At 47.5% G+C, this 21,989-nt stretch overlaps 1 protein-coding gene across 4 annotated transcripts in view; it reads right to left on the bottom strand.

Moving 5' to 3' along the window:
• Positions 1–21,989, bottom strand: part of LOC140387461 (NT-3 growth factor receptor-like) — a 1,104,107-nt gene that overhangs the window by 542,345 nt on the left and 539,773 nt on the right. The gene's annotated exons all lie outside the window — the stretch shown is intronic.

Raw genomic sequence — 21,989 nt, 5'->3', positions numbered from 1 at the left:
GGGCCTAGGTAGGTACTCTTTCAGGGGATCTGAGCAGACTTGATGGGCTGAATGGCTTCCGTCTGCACTGCATAGTTCAATTCACTCTCTGAAGTATGTAGGGCAGCACGGTAGCCTTGTGGATAGCACAATTGCTTCACAATTGCTTCACAGCTCCAGGGTCCCAGGTTCGATTCCGGCTTGGGTCACTGTCTGTGCGGAGTCTGCACATCCTCCCCGTGTGTGCGTGGGCAATTTATCATGGCCAATCCACCTAACCTGCACATCTTTGGATTGTGGGGGGAAACCGGAGCACCCGGAGGAAACCCACGCAGACACAGGGAGAAAGTGCAAACTTCACACAGCCCATCACCCAAGGCCGGAATCGAACCCGGGTTCCTGCCGCTGTGAGGCAGCAGTGCTAGCCACTGTGCCGCTGTGAAGACAGATGTACAAAACATCCCTTTGGATGCAGTGCCTTAGAATCCATGACCAAATGCATCAGGATTTACTCACAAAGAGCCAAAGTGGAAGTTTTTGCTGCCAGCAGGCTTTCCTGTTGGTTTATGGTGAACAGCAAAAAGGATTCTTGCTGCCTTAAAGATAGATCCAAAATGAATACAGCAACTATTCAAGCCAAGGAGCAAAATTAGCAATGGTTGTGCAGATCAGATTGAAGGTTAACGCCACGGAACTCTTCGACCCCAATCTGACAATATCCATCATGAGAGGTTTCTTCGTTCCTATCTGCGGCTGGATATGTTCCATCTCAAGTGGGCGTGGGGTGGTGAGAACATGGGACCGTCCCTCCCATCATTTGGCCACACCTCCTGCTGATCCATCACCTGTGACTAAAGAGTGACGTAGGTGACTGCTCCAATGGCTAGCAAGGAAAGAATGGAATTTAATGGGTGTTGTTATGGTGGCCATGAAGGACATGGGGGCTCAGCAAAGGCTTTGCGGTGTATGAACCTCCCTATTCAGCGGGTGGAAGCTCATCCAATGTGAAACGAGCAGTGGGAGTTTAAAACATGCTGCTTCAACCCGGGCCTGTATTCTGGAGGTCCCCGGGCTTGGGTTTGGTGAACTGTAAGCTGCAGCTGTGGCCTTTTCCTTTCGAATAAAAAGATATGAGCTGGGATCCTCCGAGCCCGCCCCGGGTCGGAGAATCGCCGGTGACGCGGAAAATTCCTGCAACCCCGCTCCGACGCGACCGGAGAATCGGCAGCAATCGCGCCCGCACAGTCGGCGCGGCGCCGGTTGGGGGGCGCTGAAAGAGTCGCCGCAGTCGACCGGCTGAATACCTGCCGAGTTCTGCCGAGACCCGCCGGCGTGGTTCCAACCTGGTACCACCCAGCGGGAGCTCGGACCCGTGGCCGTGGTGGCTGGCCTGGTGGGGGGGCTGGGGTGATCAGACTCTGGAGGATGCCTCCACGGCGCCCAGGCCCGCGATCAGGGGCTACCGATCGGTGGGCGCCCGCAATCTGGAGGCGGCCTACCTCGTTCCTTGCGGGCCCGCTGTAGGGCTCCGCCATGTTGCTTGGCGCCGGTGCAGAAACAGCCACCATACGCATGCAACGGCGCGGAGATGGCCATTGCGCGCATGCGCCGGCACGGAGACGGCCGTTGCGCGCATGCGTGGACCCGTGCCGGCAGTGCAGGGCCACCTTTCGGCGTCGCAGAATCGCTGGGCCAGGAGGCCTGTTGACGCTGGCATGCACCACTCCAGTGTCTACGCCAGCGTCAACACTTGGCCGGGATTTTGGAGAATCCCGGCCATGGTGTTGGAAGACTGGCCTTGATGAGATTATTACATTGGCGATGAGGAGTAAGTTATTTTCCTCCGAGCAACATTCATTGGCGAAAACAAGCAGCTTCTCGGGTAAGGAAAAATGGATTCTCTTCAGTAAACTTGAACCCTGTGATGTAAGTGAAGAAGACAGCTCAATACACAGAGCTTCTTCTGGGCATGATAAAAAGTCTGACCTCTACATTCCCCTGACCCGAAGACTTTCAACAAGTTAATAGACTTGGTAAAAAAACACTATGATCCGAAGGCCTTTGTTATATTCTAGAAATACCGCTTTAGCACAGTTGGGAGAACCACGGGGCAATCTGTCACCAAATCTTTGTCCATGTAGCCATCTAAGATGGCCACCTGCAAAGAACATAAGAACATAAGAACTAGAAGCAGGAGTAGGCCATCTGGCCCCTCGAGCCTGCTCCGCCATTCAATGAGATCATGGCTGATCTTTTGTGGACTCAGCTCCACTTTCCGGCCCGAACACCATAACCCTTAATCCCTTTATTTTTCAAAAAACTACCTATCTTTATCTTAAAAACATTTAATGAAGGCGCCTCCACTGTTTCACTGGGCAAGGAATTCCATAGATTCACAACCCTTTGGGTGAAGAAGTTCCTCCTAAACTCAGTCCTAAATCTACTTCCCCTTATTTTGAGGCTATGCCCCCTAGTTCTGCTTTCATCCGCCAGTGGAAACAACTTGCCCGCATCGATCCTATCTATTCCCTTCATAATTTAATATGTTTCGATAAGATCCCCCCTCATCCGTCTAAATTCCAATGAGTAAAGTCCCAGTCTACACAACCTCTCCTCATAATCCAACCCCTTCAGCTCTGAGATTAACCTTGTGAATCTCCTCTGCACACCCTCCAGTGCCAGTACGTCCTTTCTCAAGTAAGGAGACCAAAACTGAACACAATACTCCAGGTGTGGCCTCACTAATACCTTATACAATTGCAGCATAACCTCCCTAGTCTTAAACTCCATCCCTCTAGCAATGAAGGACAAAATTCCATTTGCCTTCTTAATCACCTGTTGCACCTGTAAACCAACGTTTTGCGACTCATGCACTAGCACACCTAGGTCTCTCTGCACAGCAGCATGTTTTAATATTTTATCATTTAAATAATAATCCCTTTTGCTGTTATTCCTACCAAAATGGATAACCTCACATTTGTCAACATTGTATTCCATCTGCCAGACCCTAGCCCATTCACTTAGCCTATCCAAATCCCTCTGCAGACTTCTGGTATCCTCTGCACTTTTTGCTTTACCACTCATCTTAGTGTCGTCTGCAAACTTGGACACATTGCCCTTGGTCCCCAACTCCAAATCATCTATGTAAATTGTGAACAGTTGTGGGCCCAACACTGATCCCTGAGGGACACCACTAGCTATTGATTGCCAACCAGAGAAACACCCATTAATCCCCACTCTTTGCTTTCTATTAATTAACCAATCCTCTATCCATGCTACTACTTTCCCCTTAATGCCATGCATCTTTATCTTATGCAGCAACCTTTTGTGTGGCACCTTGTCAAAGGCTTTCTGGAAATCCAGATATACCACATCCATTGGCTCCCCGTTATCCACTGCACTGGTAATGTCCTCAAAAAATTCCACTAAAGTAGTAAGGCACAACCTGCCCTTTATGAACCCATGCTGCGTCTGCCCAATGGGGCAATTTCCATCCAGATGCCTCGCTATTTCTTCCTTGATGATAAATTCCAGCATTTTCCCTACTACCGAAGTTAAGCTCACTGTCCTATAATTACCCGCTTACTGCCTACCTCCATTTTTAAACAGTGGTGTCACGTTTGCTAATTTCCAATCCGCCGGGACCACCCCAGAGTCTAGTGAATTTTGGTAAATTATCACTGGTGCATTTGTAATTTCCCTAGCCATCTCTTTTAGCACTCTGGGATGCATTCCATCAGGGCCAGGAGACTTGTCTACCTTTAGCCCCATTAGCTTGCCCATCACTACCTCCTTGGTGATAACAATCCTCTCAAGGTCCTCACGTGTCATAGCCTCATTTCCATCAGTCACTGGAATGTTATTTGTGTCTTCCACTGTGAAGACAAACCCAAAAAACCTGTTCAGTTCCACAGCCATTTCCTCATCTCCCATTATTAAATCTCCCTTCTCATCCTCTAAAGGACCAATATTTACCTTAGCCACTCTTTTTTGATTCTGAGCAAGTTTACTCTCATAATCTATCTTACTCTTCTTTATAGCTTTTTTAGTAGCTTTCTGTTGCCCCCTAAAGATTTCCCAGTCCTCTAGTCTCCCACTAATCTTTGCTACTTTGTATGCTTTTTCCTTCAATTTGATACTCTCCCTTATTTCCTGAGATATCCACGGTCGATTTTCCCTCTTTCTACCGTCCTTGCTTTTTGTTGGTATAAACCTTTGCTGAGCACTGTGAAAAATCGCTTGGAAGGTTCTCCACTGTTCCTCAACTGTTTCATCATAAAGTCTTTGCTCCCAGTCTACCTTAGTTAGTTCTTCTCTCATCCCATTGTAATCTCCTTTGTTTAAGCACAAAACACTAGTGTTTGATTTTACCTTCTCACCCTCCATCTGTATTTTAAATTCCACCATATTGTGATCGCTCCTTCCGAGAGGATCCCTAACAATGAGATCCTGAATCAATCCTGTCTCATTACACAGGACCAGATCTAGGACCACTTGTTCCCTTGTAGGTTCCATTACATACTGTTCTCGGAAACTATCGCGGATGCATTCTATAAACTCCTCCTCAAGGCTGCCTTGACCGACCTGGTTAAACCAATCGACATGTAGATTAAAATCCCCCATGATAACTGCTGTACCATTTCTCCATGCATCAGTTATTTCTTTGTTTATTGCCTGCCCCACCATAATGTTACTATTTGGTGGCCTATAGACTACTCCTATCAGTGACTTTTTCGCCTTACTATTCCTGATGTCCACCCAAATGGATTCATCCTCCATAGCACCGATGTCATCCCTTACTGTTGCCCAGATGTCATCCTTAAATAACAGAGCTACACCATCTCCCTTACCATCCACTCTGTCCTTCTTAATAGTTTGATACCCTCGGATATTTAACTCCCAGTCGTGACGATCCTTTAACCATGTTTCAGTAATGGCCACTAAATCATAGTCATTCACGATGATTTGCGCCATCAACTCATTTACCTTATTCTGAATACTACGAGCATTCAGGTAAAGTACACTTATGTTGGCTTTTTTACCTCTGTTCTGAATCTTAACACCTCGATCAGTAACCTCTCCCAAGTTATATTTCCTCTTAACCTTTCTCCTAATTTTCCTTGTTGTTGAACCCATATCTTCATGTAACAACCTGCCACGTCGCTTACCATTAATGTTTCCACTTCCCGTTTTATTCCTTTTAGTATTCCTGGTCCTATTCACTGACCTCCCCTCAGTCACTGTACCTTGTACTGTCGCCCTTTTTGATTTTTGACTATGGCTTCTCTGCCTTACACTTTCCCCCTTATTGCCTTTAGTTTCTGTCCCTGTTTTACTACCTTCCAACTTCTTGCATCAGTTCCCATTCCCCTGCCACATTAGTTTAAACTCTCCCCAACAGCTCTAGCAAACACCCCCCCCCCCCCCCCAGGACATCGGTTCCAGTCCTGCCCAGGTGCAGACCGTCCGGTTTGTACTGGTCCCACCTCCCCCAGAACCGGTTCCAATGCCCCAGGAATTTGAATCCCTCCCTCTTGCACCATCTCTCGAGCCACGCATTCATCCTATCTATCCTGAAATTCCTACTCTGACTAGCTCGTGGCACTGGTAACAATCCTGAGATTACTGCCTTTGAGGTCCTACTTTTTAGTTTAACTCCTAACTCCCTGAATTCAGCTTGTAGGACCTCATCCCGTATTTTACCTATATCGTTGGTGCCTATGTGCACCACGACAGCTAGCTGTTCACCCTCCCCCCCCCAGAATGCCCTGCAGCCGCTCCGAGACATCCTTGACCCTTGCACCAGGGAGGCAACATACCATCCTGGAGTCTCGATTGCGGCTGCAGAACCGCCTGTCTATTCCCCTTAAAATTGAGACCCTATCACTATAGCCCTGCCATTTTTCTTCCTGCCCAGCTGCGCAGCAGAGCCTGCCACGGTGCCATGAACCTGGTTGCTGCTGCCTTCCCCTGATGAGCCATCTCCCTCAACAGTATTCAAAGCGGTACATCTGTTTTGCAGGGAGATGACCACAGAGGACACCTGCACTGCCTTCCTACTCTTGCTCTGTCTTCTGGTCACCCATTTTCTATCTCCCTCAGTACCTTTCACCTGCGGTGTGACCAACTCGCTAAACGTGCTATCCACGACGTCCTCAGCATCGCGGATGCTCCAAAGTGAGTCCATCCGCAGCTCCAGAGCCGTCAAGCGGTCTAACAGGAGCTGCAACTGGACACACTTCTTGCACGTGAAGGAGCCAGGGACAGTGGACGTGTCCCTGAGCTCCCACATTGCACACGAGGAGCATGACACGGGTCTGAGATCTCCTGCCATGTCTTAAACCTTCGGTTAACTTCAACAATTACAATTTCCCCCCCCCAAAATAAATAAATAAACAACAAAGAAAAAAATAAATAAATATACCAATGAAAAGAAAAAGAAAACAGAAACACTACTTACCAGTCACTTACCAGGGATAAAAAGCACTTCCTCCCCCCCCCCACAAGCTTCGACCATGGGAATTATGGCCAACCCAGGACTCAGACAGATACAGAGCTTATGTGTATCTGAAATGCAGGTAGCCAAGCTGTTCGAAACCCCCGCTCGTTTACATTTCAATTGCCCATTTTCCCAGGACAATAGAACTCCAATCAAGCAACCGGTACAGCCACAGACTGATCGGCGCCACTCCCCTTACTCAGAAAGCCGAACTGCCAAGGTCAATGACCGCTAAGGACCCGCCCAGCTACCAAGGCCCCCGCCTTTTATTGGCCGAAATCGAAGACAGTGATCAGAGCCCTGTCGAACTATTGAGTCCAAGGTTAAGGGCCGCCCCAAAGAGCGCGAAATCCCAGAGGGATAAAAGAGAGCACAGCCATGTGTTCTGTCTCTTTTGGATCTGGCCTGTGCCAACCCAACTGTAGCAGGAACAGCCAGTTAAGTTCAAGACCAATGATCGCTACCTGACGGCTGAGCCCAGCAGAGACAGAGCCACTTTCCTCGAACCAGTCAAGTGAAATCCAGATAAAGGCCTTATCCATTTGTACAGTGCCAGTCGCCCTGAAGTTAAGCATAGGTTATTGTGGCTGATAGATGTAGTTTAACTCGTAGTAGATATTGTGTTTGCATGTTGAGATAACCCTTGTGTATGTAAATAAACCATCTTTTGAACTAACTAACTGGTTGTGTGGTCATTTGATCGATATAAGGAAAGGCTTGTGGTTCACCAACATTATCATTAATATTAGCAACAGTATTGGCGATGCTGTTGGGATCGAAAACGAGCAACATTATTGGCGAACTCTGACTGGACTCGATTAGGAGTGATCACTCCGAGAGAACCCACAAACTTTGAATCCAATTGCAAGAAAGAGAAAGAACCACCAGTGCAAGTCCCATATCGACCAAATATTCCCGTAACTGCCTCCCCGAACAGGCGCCGGAATGTGGCGACTAGGGGCTTTTCACAGTAACTTCATTTGAAGCCTACTTGTGACAATAAGCGATTTTCATTTCATTTCATTTCATTTTCAAATAACCAAATTTCGGAAGTGTGTACTAACCCGCATGCGTACCTAACAGGAAGAGTAAGGTAAACTCGTTAGAATTGTGTACAACTATCGAGGATTGTGAGCCGGAAAATAGCTTAGGCCATATCCGCTGTTCAAATCATCGCCTTATTCCCCTGTCCCAAATTAAAAATAGGAAAAGAGATAAGAGAAGTAATGGCCACTAAAGCAATGGAAAGATTGATGAATCCATAAGAACCCGAGGTCGCAGCGACCAACAGAGCAGAGCAATGCCCCATATGAGAGGAAGGGTTAAGGAAATACTTAAAGGGGAAAGGATAGCCCCTTTGATTGAATTTTTGTGCCAATGAGGAGTCAGGTCCTGGACAGATAGGACAAACTTGGTGGGAGAACCTAAGCGAGGTGCACAAGAAAAATGTAGGGAAAGTCAGAAAGCCGATGGCAAGAGTGTCCTGTGCGGCACAGTTGCGAGGCACAGAGGAGGTTGTGAAGACGCTCTGTAGGCAGTTAATTGAGAAGGAATAAAAGAACAGCATGGTAGCATTGTGGATAGCACAATTGCTTCACAGCTCCATGGTCCCAGGTTCGATTCCGACTTGGGTCATTGTCTGTGCGGAGTCTGCACGTCCTCCCCGTGTCTGCGTGGGGTTCCTCCGGGTGCTCCGGTTTCCTCCCACAGTCCAAAGATGTGCAGGGTAGGTGAATTGGCCAATGATAAATTGCCCTTAATGTCCAAATTGCCCTTGGTGTTGGGTGGAGGTGTTGAGTTTGGGTAGGGTGCTCTTTCCAAGAGCCGGTGCAGACTCAAAGGGCCGAATGGCCTCCTTCTGCACTGTAAATTCAATGATAATCTATGATTAAGCTAGGACAAAGGTTCGGCACAACATCGTGGGCCGAAGGGCCTGTTCTGTGTTGTATTTTCTATGTTCTATGTCCTATGAAACAGTAACGAAAGCGAGAAGATAATTGAGCAACTCCGGGAACAGTTAGCAGCTAAGGATAAGGAAATGGCTGATGTTAAATGTGCACATCAATCTTGTCTAGTTCACCTTCGTAGCTTCCAGACCCAGTACGATAAAGCCTACCAAGATACACAGCGCGCCGTCCTAGTAAGAGAGGAAACAGAACAAGAGGTCGCCCAGCTAACTAGAAAAAGCGCGGATTTAAAAACAACTTTGCGAGCGCTCCACAGCTCCACTAAGGAACAAAGGCAGAGTACCTTTGACCATGCTAAATGCCGACAGAAGATAGAAAAGTTACAGTCGCTACTCTCAGGTACACTTTCGGGCAGGATTTAGATGAGGAAGATGGTCCCGATTGGCAAGAATTAAACGAAAGTGCCCAAGGTATGTAGAGGACACGTGAAATCAAAATCGAGCCGCCCACGCCCCAAAACGAAAAGCACCCGCACCACCGACTGCACAGGCAGCACACACCCCCACTCACAATTCGACCCCCATGAATCCGGTTACCACAGAACACACGTCATCAGATCAGGAGGAGCCTGATATCGTTTACACCACCCCACTATCCATAACCCAATTAAGAGAAGCTTGCATGAAAATTAGTCCATTCCAGCCCACCATAGACCCGCACAGCTTCTTTGAGGAGGTGCGCCAACAAAAAGTTATGTACGGTCTAGATGAGAGAGAGGAAGCGAAGCTAATAGTTATGAGCCTTAGCCAGTCCGTAAGATCAGCTTTGCCAAAACCCCAAAATGTAGCAGGAGGAACCCTACAGGAAATGAACACAGCCATATTAGATGCCATCGGGTATAACAAAGGAGATCCAGTCGAGGGTTTAAATCACTGCAGGCAAAAGAAGGGAGAGCATCCGACCGCATTTGCTGGTCGCCTATGCATTCATTTCATGGCAGTCTACGAACAATTGAACCGCGCACACCTAAATCACGAGGACACCACTAAACAATCCCGCACCTTAGTCTCACATGCCACAGACACAGGTCAAAAGGCTTGTGTAAACTACGAACCCGCAGACCACACACACAATGACGTTTGGGTATTGAAACGACTTTCCAGAGCATGGGAACAAACCCTCCACCGACAGACAGATCAGGACGAGATCGAAGCAAACATGTACCCAGCTAGGACTAGCCAGGATCCAGCATGGATAAACGATGGTAGACACAAGGGACAGCACCCCAAAGCACAGGCACCACGAGGTTGTCACAATTGTGGCCACATAGGACATTACGCCCACGATTGCTGACAAAACCCCCCGAACCAGCACGGATACCAACAACCCAACCCCCCACCAAGGAACAATGTTAGGCCCATGCATAATGTTAGCGCCTGTTCAGACGACTTAGCGTTTAACTCCACAGATTGACGGTGTTCGGACTCCCCAACTTGGGTCTGTGACACATGCTGGGACAAATCAGGCACACCAGTAGTTACGGGAACATTCTGGGGACATACAGTCGATTTTCTTTGGGACACAGGAGGATCCCGCACCACTTTAAACTCCTCCACCATGTTTCAATGTCACAAATGGCCCACCACAGACACCAACACCCTGAGTGGATTCACTGGCCACATACAGCAACGAAGGATCACAGCTCCTGTACCCATTCAGATAGGGAACATTAGCACCAGGCACCCCGTCATTTTAGTTGGCTTGCCCCAAACAGCAGAGCACATTCTAGGCATTGATTTTATGAGTTCCCATAACCTTTTGTTTGACCCAGTAAACAAATGTGTATGGCGAATGGCCAAAACAGCTAGGGCGCCCACTACGCTCACAATAGGGGATTATGAAAACGGGATTTGCTCAGTGGGGGACTATTGGTTTTATCCGCAAACAATTAGTGCAGACCAGACGATTAGAGAGGACCTCATAAAACATAAAGCTTCGTTCGCACAACACAGACATGATTGTGGGAAGATCCCAGGTACGGTAAAGATTTCAGGTCCCGATCGAAAACTGAAAAAGCAATACCGTTTCCCACAACAAGCCGAGGATGAGATTTTGAAGGTTATTAACAGTTTGTTCGACCAAGGAGTTATTCGATCCGTAGCGTCCACAAATAATGCCACAATTTGGCACGTAAAAAAGCCCGATGGTTCATGGCGACGAACGATCGATACCGAGAACTTAATAACGTAACCACTTTAGCAGTCCCCACTGTTTCCACGAGTCCCGCGACCATGCTCAAACAGGGAGTACAGGCAAAGTACTTCACAGTGCCTGACATCAGCAATGGCTTTTGGTCCATCCTGGTAGAAAAGGCCTGTCAGGAGAAGTTCGCGTTTACGTTTCAAGGGCAGCAGTACACGTGGACATGCCTCCCACAAGGATTCCATAACTCCCCCTCCATTTTCCACCGACAATTGGCCAACAGACTTTCTAAATTTTCCCGACCCGAATGCCTAATACAATATGTAGACAATCTGCACTTGCAAAAAGACAAACAAAGAACAAAGAACAAAGAAATGTACAGCACAGGAACAGGCCCTTCGGCCCTCCAAGCCCGTGCCGACCATGCTGCCCGACTAAACTACAATCTTCTACACTTCCTGGGTCCATATCCTTCTATTCCCATCCGATTCATATATTTGTCAAGATGCCCCTTAAATGTCCCTATCGTCCCTGCTTCCACTACCTCCTCCGGTAGCGAGTTCCAGGCACCCACTACCCTCTGCGTAAAAAACTTGCCTCGTACATCTACTCTAAACCTTGCCCCTCTCACCTTAAACCTATGCCCCCTAGTAATTGACCCCTCTACCCTGGGGAAAAGCCTCTGACTATCCACTCTGTCTATGCCCCTCATAATTTTATATACCTCTATCAGGTCTCCCCTCAACCTCCTTCGTTCCAGTGAGAACAAACCGAGTTTATTCAATCGCTCCTCATAGCTAATGCCCTCCATACCAGGCAACATTCTGGTAAATCTCTTCTGCACCCTCTCTAAAGCCTCCACATCCTTCTGGTAGTGTGGCGACCAGAATTGAACACTATACTCCAAGTGTGGCCTAACTAAGGTTCTATACAGCTGCAACATGACTTGCCAATTCTTATACTCAATGCCCCGGCCAATGAAGGCAAGCATGCCGTATGCCTTCTTGACTACCTTCTCCACCTGTGTTGCCCCTTTCAATGACCTGTGGACCTGTACTCCTAGATCTCTTTGACTTTCAATACTCTTGAGGGTTCTACCATTCACTGTATATTCCCTACCTGCATTAGACCTTCCAAAATGCATTACCTCACATTTGTCCGGATTAAACTCCATCTGCCATCTCTCCGCCCAAGTCTCCAGACAATCTAAATCCTGCTGTATCCTCCGACAGTCCTCATCGCTATCCGCAATTCCACCAACCTTTGTGTCGTCTGCAAACTTACTAATCAGACCAGTTACATTTTCCTCCAAATCATTTATATATACTACAAAGAGCAAAGGTCCCAGCACTGATCCCTGTGGAACACCACTGGTCACAGCCCTCCAATTAGAAAAGCATCCCTCCATTGCTACTCTCTGCCTTCTATGGCCTAGCCAGTTCTGTATCCACCTTGCCAGCTCACCCCTGATCCCGTGTGACTTCACCTTTTGTACTAGTCTACCATGAGGGACCTTGTCAAAGGCCTTACTGAAGTCCATATAGACAACATCTACTGCCCTACCTGCATCAATCATCTTAGTGACCTCCTCGAAAAACTCTATCAAGTTAGTGAGACACGACCTCCCCTTCACAAAACCGTGCTGCCTCTCACTAATACGTCCATTTGCTTCCAAATGGGAGTAGATCCTGTCTCGAAGAATTCTCTCCAGTAATTTCCCTACCACTGAAGTAAGGCTCACCGGCCTGTAGTTCCTGGGATTATCCTTGCTACCCTTCTTAAACAGAGGAACAACATTGGCTATTCTCCAGTCCTCCGGGACATCCCCTGAAGACAGCGAGGATCCAAAGATTTCTGTCAAGGCCTCAGCAATTTCCTCTCCAGCCTCCTTCAGTATTCTGGGGTAGATCCCATTAGGCCCTGGGGACTTATCTACCTTAATATTTTTTAAGACACCCAACACCTCGTCTTTTTGGATCACAATGTGACCCAGGCTATCTACACCCCCTTCTCCAGACTCAACATCTACCAATTCCTTCTCTTTGGTGAATACTGATGCAAAGTATTCATTTAGTACCTCGCCCATTTCCTCTGGCTCCACACATAGATTCCCTTGCCTATCCTTCGGTGGGCCAACCCTTTCCCTGACTACCCTCTTGCTTTTTATGTACGTGTAAAAAGACAAAAAAGAGGAACACCTAGAGCTCTTATCGGAATTACTACGCCTACTGTAATCCATCGGATGCAAGGTCAACCCCAAAAAGGCCCAGATTTGAAAGGAAAATGTTCTTTATTTAGACACCATCATCACCCACGGGAAGAGAGAAATTGAGCAAAAACAGATTGAGTCCATCGTTAAATTGCCCCTGGCCCCACAATATTACTGCACTCCGGTCATTCCTATGTTTGGTAGGATATTGCAGAAATCATGTAGATAGTTTTGCCACCAAAGCAGCCCCACTCTCAGAGCTCCTTAAAAAGAATGCCCCATGGGAATGGCGTCCGCAGCAGACAGACGCCATTGACGATTTAAAACACACCCTAGGCACAGCCCCCGCTTTACAAGATCCAAACCCAGACTTGCTCTATGCCATAGAAGTAGCAACCACCGACCGAACCCTATCAACAGTGCTCCTGCAAGAACGACACGATCACTTAGGACCCGTAGCCTATGCCTCAAGAGTATTAGACCCCATAGAGCAAGGATTTTCAGCCTGCGAATGGCACTTGCTTGCAGTCTTTTGGGCAGTACAGTACTTTGCGTACATCACCGGCCTCACCCCAGTCACGATCTTGACCGAGCACACCCCCACGCAACTATTACTAGACGGTAGATTAAAGGACGGTTCAGTCAGCCAAATCAGAGCAGCTCGCTGGACACTACTGTTACAAGGCAGGGACATTACAGTAAAACGCACTAAGACCCACACATTTCTGGCCAATAATCTCCAATATGCAGGGACCCCTCATGAGTGCCAGATCATAGCAGCCCAACACCACACAGGACCCTTTATCCCAAAGTCACTACACACACGAGCAGGTAGTAAGGCACAGAATTCCCAAACCACAGGGGATGCCTTAAAGATTTATGTAGACGGTTCGTCCACAATCGAAAATGGAGTTAGAATTACTGGTTGTGGAATTTACATAGAAGACGTGCAGGGACGGCCATGAGAAGAGATCTCTTTAAAATTACCCGGCCACCCAGGTTAACAAGCAGCTGAACTCGCAGCCATAGCCTATGTAGTTCAGCACCCCGACTCTTTTCCAACCCCCGCAGACATACACTCAGACAGCCTGTATATGTGCAACCGTTTAACAGAATTCCTGCCCCTGTGGGAATCTCGAGGTTTTGTTTCAGCCGATGGAAAACCCCTACCCTCTGCCCCGTTGTTAAAGCACATTCTCAAGACAGCATCAGGTCGCACATACGGTATTATTAAAAGTAAGAAGCCATCATCGCTCGTCCCCACCCAGTAATGTAAAGGCAGACGCCTTAGCCAAAGCAGGATCATGACATGGTCACTTCTGGCAGCCACCCGAAAGCAAACCAATACACTCAGTCCAGGTTTCCCAGACCAATATTGAGGATCTATCTCAATCCCAAAAAGCAGGCGACACCCTCAAACAGGTTTTAGACGGCAACTTCCCTGCCCCTACGATAAATGGAAGGACACACTGACTGTATAGGACGGCATAGTTTTAAAAAACGGAAACTATGTGGTCCCCACCCAGGACAGAAACCAGCTCATTTACCAATTTAATGATGGACATGGACATCAGGGGATAGACAATACCATTGCCCATTTAAGACCTTTGTGTTGGTGGCCCGATTTAAAAAGCGATGCAACCCAATATGTTGAGAATTGCCTTATCTGTGCATAAAACAATCCTGAACATTACTCAAAAAAAGGACAGTTACGTCACATAGATTATCATAGAATTTACAGTGCAGAAGGAGGCCATTCGGCCCATCGAGTCTGCACCGGCTCTTGGAAAGAGCACCCTACCCAAGGTCAACACCTCCACCCTATCCCCATAACCCAGTAACCCCACCCAACACTAAGGATAATTTTGGACACTAAGGGCAATTTATCATGGCCAATCCACCTAACCTGCACATCTTTGGACTGTGGGAGGAAACCGGAGCACCCGGAGGAAACCCACGCACACACGGGGAGGATGTGCAGACTCCGCACAGACAGTGACCCAAGCCGGAATCGAACCTGGGACCCTGGAGCTGTGAAGCAATTGTGCTATCCACAATGCTACCGTGCTGCCCCCACGCCCGACCTGTTCATGGCCCTTGGACAAATTTGCAACTCGATTACATTGGCCCCCTTCACCCTTGCAGAAATGATTTCAAGTACGTGCTGGTTATAATCAACACCTTTACTAAATGGGTGGAAGCATTTCCCTCACGGACAAACACAGCAAAGGTCACCGCTAAGATTTTGACCCAACAGATATTTACACGCTGGGGTCTCCCCCGCGGCATTGAGTCAGACCAAGGTCCCCACTTCACCGGCAGAATCATGCAAAATGTTTTAACAATATTTGGGATCAGGCAGAAATTCCATATAGCATATCACCCCCAATCCAGTGGAATTGTCTAGAGAATGAATCGAACTTTAAAAGCGACCATCAGGAAGATGGTGCAACATGACAATACCACGTGGGACACGGTCCTCCCATTTGCTCTCATGTTTATTCAGAACACCGTTTCTACTTCCACAGGTTTCACCCCCCACACTCTCATGACCGGACGGCCCATGAAGGGTATTGAATATTTATTAGGCCTCGATTTGGCAAGCTCCACAGTAACTGCCCTCTATCACCAAAAAGCAGTCCACCAGGTTACAGATAACATTAAAGCGACACAGCTCGCTGCAGCTGTCCGATTAGGTGCTAGAAAGAAGCAGAGTAAAGCCTGCTTTGACAAAACCGTCCACCCCGTAGAGTACACAGTCGGTCAGCAAGTAATGGTTTCACATTACAACCCCTGTTCTTTCCTCTCCTCCAAATTTGCAGGACCCTACTCCATTTCCGACAAAGTGAGCCCATCCGTGTACAAGATAACGTACCCCAATGGTAAAACTGGTTGGTTCCACATCAACCAACTCAAAGTCTACAGATTCAATGGAGCCACTCCCACTGCATCTCTCTGGCAATAGGTGACGATCACGCCCCGCCCATCGACAACCTAGTCCAACCCCTACGCCAACCCTCCCCCAGCCATGCTGGCATTTATCCCTTGTCCACGCCCACAGACCCAAACTTGTCTCCGACGACAGCGAGAGCCTCCCGGATTTGATTACTATCCCTGAACACTGGAGCAATCTCTCTGCCCCCAGTCACCCCAGCCCCCGGAACCACGATTTTGATATCTTTGACCCCGTATATGCCCTTCCCCAGCCGCCGCCACAGCCACCGTCCGACGACAGTAACTTGCCCTCCACTCTCACCACCCCTACGCCTTACGACAAACAAGCCCCTCTTTGGCACCATGACAACTCTTGCAGACTAGTAAGGCACGACAATTCAGATTATCCGATGGCCCATGCGGCCATGGCACAGAAACGGCAGACACGAGTCTAGCAACCGGGAGATGGTGATGATTCAGATACTGATTCTCGTTTCGGTAATGCTTTTACAACACTGTTTGGTACAGAACCCTGAGGTGTCCAGAAGGTGAGAAAGAGACACCACCTAAGTATTAAGGTGTCCAAAGTTCTGATGGAGCCTGCACTTTTTCCTTCTTCTTTTTTCTACTACATGGTTTTAACTCATATCGCCCGACACAAAATTACTCTTCTGATTCGAGGGTACGATGCCCTATGACAGTTAAAGGCACAAGTTTGTCGGAGAAACAGATCACTGTTCTCTCAGTCTTTATGACAAGTTTCCACACGACTACAAATTATTACCATCCACTCAGGTCATTAGGTAGTGGAGTAACGGCACTGATCCCCGCCCTACCAGGGGATTCCACCCTGCAGGGGCCCACACGCACCTCATGTTCCCGCCACTTCATATGCTCTGGCCTGGTTCTCTACACACTGCACTGCCTTTGGCAGGCCTTAGTTTCACCTTCTCTGCTCTCCCTTTGGTTGTGATATAAAGAATCCATTTTGCCACGTTCTGTATGCTCACCACTTCTTTTTCTTTTCTTCACCTCCCGCGACCCCCTGGTAGCTCCCCACCTGCTATTTACACATATGACACAATTGGTTGCTGTACACGCGAACTACCTCTGAACCCTGGAACAAAACTCTATAAAACTGGCCGCCATGAAATTCGGCTGGTTAAGATAAGCCTCAACCTCCCATGGTTGTGATTGAAGAAAAGACTGGTCAGAAAAAATGTCTGCCCACTCCCCGCATCGACCACAAGCTGGAGAGTCTCTGTACTTAAAATATTTGCATATCTTGTCTCTCAAAATGGTATTTTTAAAAAAAACTGAGACAGTCACACATGGTGACAATCATAACGGGTAATTGGAGTAAGGAGAGAAAGACTAATAAAATGAGATATTAACCAAAGATAATAACAGTTACTATGCATGCACCCCCAGGATTGCACGGAAAACAGAAGACACAGGATGAAGCAAGGACTGCTGACATGCGTTTGTATCATTGTGGACTTCTGCAACTGCGCGCGCAACACACGTTCATTACAAACCCCACACCAGCCCCGAACACTACCACACACAGGCCACCCCCAGCCGGACACTACGCCACACATAAAGACAGACATCGAGACCCCCACTTGGTGCGAAAACATTGCCAAATGGAACCCCCTTTCATACATAGTAGAGGCCCTTCTAGTAATCGCAATAATCTGCAGTGTCATTCAGACACTTCGACTCCGTAAATGGCGAGCAAAAGCCTCCTGCTCCCCGATATATGCAGTCCGATCCCCCTTCTTTGGAATTCAACAAAACTAAATTCATGTACTAATTACTGCTAAGAATAAATCATGTACCTCTGTAACTATACCAGGATTAAGTAGAAATGTGATGCTGCTGTTTTAAATTTTGTACTGTACATAAGTTCTTTGATATCCACCAGCAGCATGAGAGTAGCTTAGATCGTGTTAGCTAGAGATCAACTGTGCGGATAAATTAAATGTTTTTAGTGACCTAAATTATAGAGATGAATTAATTTATGAATGTGTTAATGAAATATTAGGTAAATGTCCCAAACCATAAGATAGAGTAGAGTAGAACCTTGCCTTGACCAAGGGTGACCAGTCCACCAAGGATGAACAGGGACCACCACGCTTCGCGTTCAGGATCAAAAGGATGGGAAATAGCCATCTAAGATGGCCATTTGCAAAGGACCATGGGAATTATGGCCAACCCAGGACTCAGACAGATACAGAGCTTATGTGTATCTGAAACGCAGGTAACCAAGCCTGATCGATACCCCCACTCGTTTACATTTCAATGGCCCATTTTCACAGGAAAATAGAACTCCAATCAAGAAACCGGTACAGCCACAGACTGGTCGGCGCCACTCCCCTTACTCAGAAAGCACAACTGCCAAGGTCAATGACCGTTAAGGACCCGCCCAGGCACCAAGGCACCCGCCCCTTTATTGGCCGAAATCGAAGACAGTGATCAGAGCCCTGTCGAACTATTGAGTCCAAGATTAAGGACCGCCCCAAAGAGCGCAAAATCCGAGGGATAAAAGAGAGCACAGCTATGTGTTATGTCTCTTTTGGACCAGGCCTGTGCCAACCCAACTGTAGCAGGTACAGCCAGCTAAGTTCAAGACCAACGATCGCTACCTGACGGATGAGCCCAGCAGAGACAGAGCTGCTTTCTTCGAACCAGCCAAGTGAAATCCAGATAAAGGCCTTATCCATTTGAAGTGAAGTAGAGGTTATTGTAGCTGATAGGTGTAGTTTAACTCGTAGTCGATATTGTGTTTACATGTCGAGATAACCCTTGCGTATGCAAATAAACCATCTTTTGAACTAACTAATTGGTTGTGTGGTCATTTGATCGATATAAGGGAAGGCTTGTGGTTCACCAACATTATCATTAATATTAGCAACAGTATTGGCGATGCTGTTGGGATCAAAATGAACAACATTATTGGCGAACTCTGACGGGACTCGATTAGAAGTGACTTTGTCACTCCGAGAGAACCCGCAAACTTTGAATCCAATTACGAGAAAGAGAAATAACCACAAGTGCAAGTCCCAAATCGACCAAATAACCAAATTTCGGAAGTGTGTACTAACCCGCATGCGTACCTAACAGGAAGAGTAAGGTAAACGTGTTAGAATTGTGCATAACTATCGAGGGATTGTGAGCCGGAAAATAGCTTAGGCCATATCCGTTGTTCAAATCATCACCTTATTCCCCTGTCCCAAATTAAAAGTAGGAAAAGGGATAAGAGAAGTAATGGCCACTAAAGCAATGGAAAGATTGAGGAATCCATAAGAACCCGAGGTCGCAGCGACCAACAGAGCAGAGCAATGCCCCATATGGCAGGGAGAGTTAAGGAAATACTTAAAGGGGAAAGGATGGCCCCTTTGGTCGAATGTTTTACTAATGATGAGTCAGGCCCAGGGAAGATAGGATTAACTTGGTGGGACAACCTAAGCGAGGTCCACAAGAAAAATGTCGGGAAAGTCAGAAAGCCGATGGCAATAGTGTCCTGTTTGGCACAGTTGTGAGGCACAGAGGAGGTTGTGAAGACGCTCCGTAGGCAGTTAATTGAGAAGGAAGAAAAGAGCGAGGGAAACAGTAACGAAAGCGAGAAGATAATTGAGCAACTCCGGGAACAGTTAGCAGCTAAGGATAAGGAAATGGCCGAAGTAAAACGTGCACATCAATCTTATCTAGTTCACCTCAGTAGCTTCCAGACCCAGTACGATAAAGCCTACCAAAATACACAGCGCGCAGTCCTGGTAAGAGAGGAAACAGAACAACAGGTCGCCCAGCTCACAGCAAATGCGTGTATTTAAAAGCAGCTTTGCGAGCGCTCCACAGCTCCACTAAGGAACAGAGGTAGAGTACCTTTGACCATGCTAAATGCCGACAGAAGATAGAAAAGTTACAGTCGCTACTCTCAGTACAGAATGGCTTCAGGTACTTTCGGGGCAGGATTAGATGAGGAAGATGCTCCCGGTTGGCAAGAATTAAACGAAAGCGCCCAAAGATATGTAGAGGACATGGGAATTCAAAATCCAGCCCCCCACACCCCAAAAAGAAAAGCACCCGCAGCACCAACTGCACAGGCAGCACACACCCCCACTCACAATTCGACCCCTATGAATCTGGTCACCACACAACGCAAGTCATCAGATCAGGAGGAGCCTGATATCGCTTACACCACCCCACTATCCATAACCCAATTAAGAGAAGCTTGCACAAAAATTAGTCCATTCCAGCCCACCGCAGACCCGCACAGCTTCTTTGAGGAGGTGCGCCAACAAAAAGTTATGTACGGTCTAGATGAGAGCGAGGAAGCGAAGCTAATAGTTATGAGCCTTAGCCAGTCCGTAAGATCAGCTTTACAAAACCCCAAAATGTAGCAGGAGGAACCCTACAGGAAATGAACACAGCCATATTAGATGCCATTGGGTATAACAAAGGAGATCCAATAGAGGGTTTAAATCACTACGCAAATGAAGGGAGAGCATCCGACTGCGTTTGCTGATCGTCCATGGATTCATTTCATGGCAGTCTACGGACAATTGAACCGTGCACACCTAAATGAGGAGGACATCACTAAATGGTCCCGCATCTTAGTCTCGCATGCCACAGACGCAGGTCAAAAGGCTTGTGTAAACTATGACCCTGCAGACCAGAAACAGTGACAGTGCAAATAAACCTGTGTAAATAGGTTCTGGTTTAGCACAGTGGGCTAAATAGCTGGCTTGCAATGATGTACAAGACCAGCAGCGCGGGTTCAATTCCCGTACCGGCCTCCCCGAACAGGCGCCGGAATGTGGCGACTAGGGGCTTTTCACAGTAACTTCTTTGAAGCCTACTTGTGACAATAAGCGATTATTATTATTATTAAACCTTGGAAACCAATCTCTCACAATTTCGCCTTAGCTACTGCACCACTCCACATGCAACAACAGGAGTTCCACCAGCAGAACTGTTAATCAAACGTCATCTCAGATCAAGACTGAGCCTTGTACTTCCAAATTTCCTAGTAAGGGTAGAAGCCAGCGAAAGTAATCAGAGAGCAAGCCATGATTCACGTCGTACAGCACCATCATTTATATTAGATGAAATTGTACATAGAACACAGAACAGTACAGCATAGCACAGGCCATTCAGCCCACGATGTTGTGCCGACCACTTATCCTAATCTAAGATCAACCTAACCTACACCTCTTCAATTTACTGCTGTCCATGTGCCTGTCCAAGAGTCACTTAAATGTCCCTAATGACTCTGACTCCACCACCTCTGCTGGCATTCCACACACCCACCACTCTCTGTATAAAGAACCTACCTCTGACATCTCCCCTATACCTTCCTCCAGTCACCTTAAAATTTTGTCCCCTCTGACAGCCATTTCCGCCCTGGGGAAAACTCTCTGGCTAACCACTCGATCTATGCCTCTCATTATGTTGTACATCTCTATCAAGTCACCTCTCTTCCTTCTTCGCTCCAGTGAGAAAATCCCTAGCTCCCTCAACCTTTCTTCATAAGTCATGCCCTCCAGTCCAGGCAGCATCCTGGTAAATCTCCTCTGCACCCTCTCCAAGCATCCACATCCTTCCTATAATGAGGTGACCAGAACTGGACACAATATTCCAAGTGCGGTCTAACCAGGGTTTTATAAAGCTGCAGCAAACGGTCGCGGTTCTTAAACTCAATCCCCCTGTTAATGAAAGCCAACACACCATACGCCTTCTTAACAACCCTATCAACCTGGATGGCAACTTTGAGAGATCTATGTACATGGACCCCAAGATCCCTCTGTTTCTCCACACCTCCAAGAATCCTGCCTTTAACCCTGTATTCAGCATTCAAATTCGACCTTCCAAAATGAATCACTTCACATTTATCTGGGTTGAACTCCATCTGCCTCTTCTCAGGCCAGCTCTGCATCCTTTCAATGTCCTGTTGTAACCTGCAACAGCCCTCGACACTATCTACAACTCCACCAACCTTCATGCCATCAGCAAACTTACTAACCCACCCTTCCACTTCGTCATCCAAGTCATTTATTAAAATCACAAAGAGCAGAGGTCCCAGAACAGATCCTTGTGGGACACCACTGGTCACCGACCTCCAGGCGGAATACTTTCCATCCACTACCACGCGCTGTCTTCTTTCGGCCAGCCAATTCTGTATCCAGACAGCCAAATTTCTCTGTATCCCATGCCCCTTAACTTTCTAGATGAGCCTTGATGCGACCATCAATTC

The sequence above is a fragment of the Scyliorhinus torazame genome, chromosome 12 (genome assembly GCF_047496885.1).
Source record: "Scyliorhinus torazame isolate Kashiwa2021f chromosome 12, sScyTor2.1, whole genome shotgun sequence".
NCBI classification, from domain to species: Eukaryota; Metazoa; Chordata; class Chondrichthyes; order Carcharhiniformes; family Scyliorhinidae; genus Scyliorhinus; species Scyliorhinus torazame.
The sequence above is the reverse complement of the archived record's forward strand: the minus strand, read 5'-3'. Positions and strand labels throughout refer to the sequence as shown.